The 3,949-nt window shown below is 38.7% G+C and overlaps 1 long non-coding RNA gene across 1 annotated transcript in view; it reads right to left on the bottom strand.

Annotated features, from left to right (window-relative positions):
* Positions 1 to 448: 448 nt before the first annotated feature.
* Positions 449 to 3,949, bottom strand: part of LOC108449728 — an 11,447-nt gene continuing 7,946 nt past the window's right edge. The window contains exon 2 of the long non-coding RNA XR_001866007.1: positions 449 to 1,036. This is a non-coding gene — a long non-coding RNA (uncharacterized LOC108449728). The remainder of the gene's footprint in view (positions 1,037 to 3,949) is intronic.

Below are 3,949 nucleotides of genomic sequence, written 5' to 3'. Positions count from 1 at the left end.
TCAACAAGGAGGAATAAATATTTGTCTCTGTTTAGAAAAATTATAGAACAAAAATTACAGAACAAACAACCTCAGTTTTCACTCCTGCCTCTGAGAAAAGTCTTTGATGGGATGGTCTTCATTTCAGAAAAAATGTGCACAATCCAAGCTGTAAAAGACAAAAAGTTTCCAGCAGATTTTCCAGACAAGTGAAGTTTAAGAAATCCAGAACCACTAAGGATTTCTTGTTTGTCATTTTTCCACACAGTCTGGCATTTTCACTGTGATACCTGCAGAACACGATCTGCAGAGTTCATATTTTCATGTTTTCAGATGATCCTAGAATGGGCTGGGTTGGAAGAGACCCTAAAGATCATCTCATTCCAACCATGGGCAGGGACACCTTCCACTAGATCAGGTTGTTCAAAGCCTGGCCTTCTTCTCGCTTGTTCTTTTGTTACGTGTTTTTAAAAAAGAAATAAACAAACCGTGAGTTATTCTAGCCTTGCTATTCATGATAATTGCACATGACTGAATTTTAAAATTGCTTTTAAAGACTTCCAAGACTATTTCTTTACCACACAAGGGAATCATTCATGTTACAAACCACATATTCCTGTGACTCTGCAGTTTACTCGTGGAATCCTAGAACATCCTGAGTTGGAGGGAACTCATCAGGATGAGCGAATCCAACTCCTGGCCCTCAAGGACACCTCAAGAATTCCACCGTGTGCCTGAGAGAGTTGTCCAAACACTTCTCGAGCTCTGTCAGCCTTGGTGCTCTGACCACTTCCCTGGTGAGCTGTTCCAGTGCCCAGCCACCCTCTGGGTGAAGAATTATTCCGAATATCTGACCTAAACCTCCCCTGGCACAGCTCTAGCCATTCCTTCAGGTCCTGTAACTGGTCACCAGTGAGCAGAGATCTTCCTTGCGAAGAAGATGCAGGGCAGCTGCAGACCTCCAAGGAAAGGACTGGTGTTCACACACAGCTGTATCTCGATATGAAGGTGGATTTGTTGAACATCTCACACCAATATCTGCACTCAGCTCTTCACCCTGCATTACAAAAGGATCTGTTCCAGTGAAAAGCGAATAAAAATGACAGCACTAAAAATAGAAATGAGGTGCTGGGTATTGTGTTTTCCACCTCACAGTACAAGCTTGTTTCTTGTGTCACCTGCTACCTGTTGTTAATACTCCCCTTGAATATCTCTTACTTCAACGCTGAGCCGAGTCCCAATCCATCCTGGGGTTAGAAATTGCTCCTGTGACACATTTTGCTCTGAAAATCTTTGTTATCGTCACCATAGAAATGTCTGCTTAGTTATAACATTTACTTGCAATAAGAAAATGAAGTGTCATATTCCTGAAAATATGTACAAGGGCTACAGGAGACCGAGTTATTCAATTCCTGTAATTTGTATTTTTAAAGGTATAGCTCAGGTAGCTGCCAGTTTTCCATGCTGCCTTCTTCTTGTATGATTTCAGGGCTCTAAATACACCTCTGTGGCATGGGGGAGCCTCAGTAACCAGTCTGAAATGATGACTTTCTCTAGGGAGGAAGGTGTGTGCCCTATTTCTGTATATTTTGCCCTTACTGTCTGTATATTATGTAGAAAAAATTGAAATTAATAACTTATTTCTATTTTAGCCCTTAAGTTGATTAAATCTAGAGTCTGAAACAGGTAGAGATTATCAGACCTTGAACAGGTTTTATTTCAAATGAACTAAGAGGAAATAAATATTTTTTAACACCTGATAGCCAATTATTTGATAATTCTACACTTAAATGGAATCTCAACAGAAATATAAATAACATCCCTGTGAACAGCAGATGGTTTTCCACAATGGAAGCCATTAAAATGAATGATAGGAACACTTCTTCAAACAAATAGACATTAATTAAATCTGTTATCTGTATTAAAATATGGGTATGTAGAAAAACATATTACAGATGTCTGATGTGTTAAGTGTTTTTCTTCCCAATTAATACAGTATTAAATATTATTTTATTTATTTATGATTTCTTGAGTGCAACTAACTTAGAAAAATAATCTCCTGAGTTTAGATCATTTCTTTATTAGCCTCTGGAGAAAATTACTCACTCCCTGGGGAAGAGCAATCTATATTACTTCCATTCTTCTTTAACTAGATTGTGTTTGCAAATACAATTGAATTAATATGACTCCCACTTTCTCAGAGTTTTACATAAGTTTAAATAGAGTGTTTTGGTAGTGCTCTCATGGTGAATGTATCCATTGCTACAGGCACTCCAAGACCAGTTTTTCAGAGCTATCTACACAGTTATTCAGGGAAAATGTGTTCACTGTGTCCTGGGAGAGTTTAATGCATAACGACTGCCTTTCTTATTTCAAAATAGGTAAATACCCAACCAGAGCAAGTTAGAACTGCAGGTAACTATTTCTGTAAGCAACGTTTTCCCATGTTTACACTGAAATAATTGTGTGTATAACCCAGAGGTGTCATTACACTTCTATTGCTTGAGCAACTGCATCAGTCCTCACAATATATGGAATAAAATCCTATTTTCTTGCAGTATTTTGATCCATTAGGCTAAGCATGGAGCATTGAATTTCTGCTGAGTCCACTTGTCCATGTACTCTGGAGGCTTTTGTCCCGAAGGATCACGTGCTGTATTGAATGCTTGACAGCAGCAGTAAAATACCCTGGGACAAGGGAGTAAGTCTGAAAAAGAGTTTCTTCAGTTATCAGTGGTGTTCCAGGGATCATTAAGCATTGGAAAAGGCTCCCCAGAGAAGTCAGGGAGTCACCATCCCCAGAAGTGTTCAAAAAACAAGTAGATGTGGCACATTAATGGGTGTGGTGGTATTTGGTTGAAGCTTTGACTTGATGATCTTGTCATCTTTTTCCAACCTCAGCGATTCCATGATCCTATGATTTCGTGTGACAATAGCTTCCAGAAGAATCAAACTTTTAAAAGTGGGAAAAGGAATGTTTCGAGCCCCAAGTTTTTGTTGTAAGCTTGAGGCCTGTGTATTAAGGGGTTCAATTTTATTTTAGGTTTGGTGAAAGGAGTTACAGAGTGACCAAAGCAGAGCAAATGGAAACAGAATATATAAAGTTGCATGTGACCAATTTAGGAAGCAACTTTGATTTGAATTTGAATTTCTTTCTATGTGGCATTTGACTAAGGAAAGAAAAATAAATTAAGACCAAGTGAGATGGCTATTGGCTCATTTCTCCTACAGTAACTGTCTGTACCATGCCTTTGCATGGTACAGGCAAGGCACTTCATCCTTAATCTGAGGAGGCTCTTGATTTATCCAGGTTCTTCTTTAACCTTGAATGAAAGGGAAATATTTACAGGATTAGCCGAAAAAACTGCAAAATCATTCAAGAACTCGCTGCTATTGAGTTCCCTAAGCATCTACAGCACAAAACTTTGATCTTCCCTTTCTCCCTGGTATTTTTAGCAAAATATGTCTAACTGACTAGGTAGGGAGCCAGGGCCACATCCTTTCATTCCCAGAATCCTCATGAAGTTTTTAAAATGGGAAATATACACTTTCCTTGTAACTACTGCAAAATGGCCATGCAGCTGGCTGCAAGGATGTTGAAGAATTTAGGGGAAAAATCAAGTAGCAACTGCTTCTGGATTTTATCTATTCAGTATTTTCACTAGAAATGCAGAGGATGCTATAGGAAAAGCACTTCAGGCATTAAAAAGAAAGAGGTAATTAAAGGATTTAAAAGGATAGGATTAACATTCAAAACAATCTTGAGAAATTAACATGTGGGGCTGAGATTGATACAGTAGGACTCTTAAAGCAAAATTAAACTCATTCTCCTGCAGAAGATGCAATCCAACATAGAAGTTTAGCATTCAAGAAAACGGCAAAGCAGCACAACAGGGGAGAAAGATGATCAAAGGGCTGGAGAACCTGTCCTGTGAGGAAAGAGGGAAGGAATGATGTCTCTTCTCTTAAT

This window comes from Corvus brachyrhynchos, unplaced genomic scaffold (assembly GCF_000691975.1).
Source record: "Corvus brachyrhynchos isolate BGI_N302 unplaced genomic scaffold, ASM69197v1 scaffold89, whole genome shotgun sequence".
Taxonomy (NCBI): Eukaryota; Metazoa; Chordata; class Aves; order Passeriformes; family Corvidae; genus Corvus; species Corvus brachyrhynchos.
The sequence above is the reverse complement of the archived record's forward strand: the minus strand, read 5'-3'. Positions and strand labels throughout refer to the sequence as shown.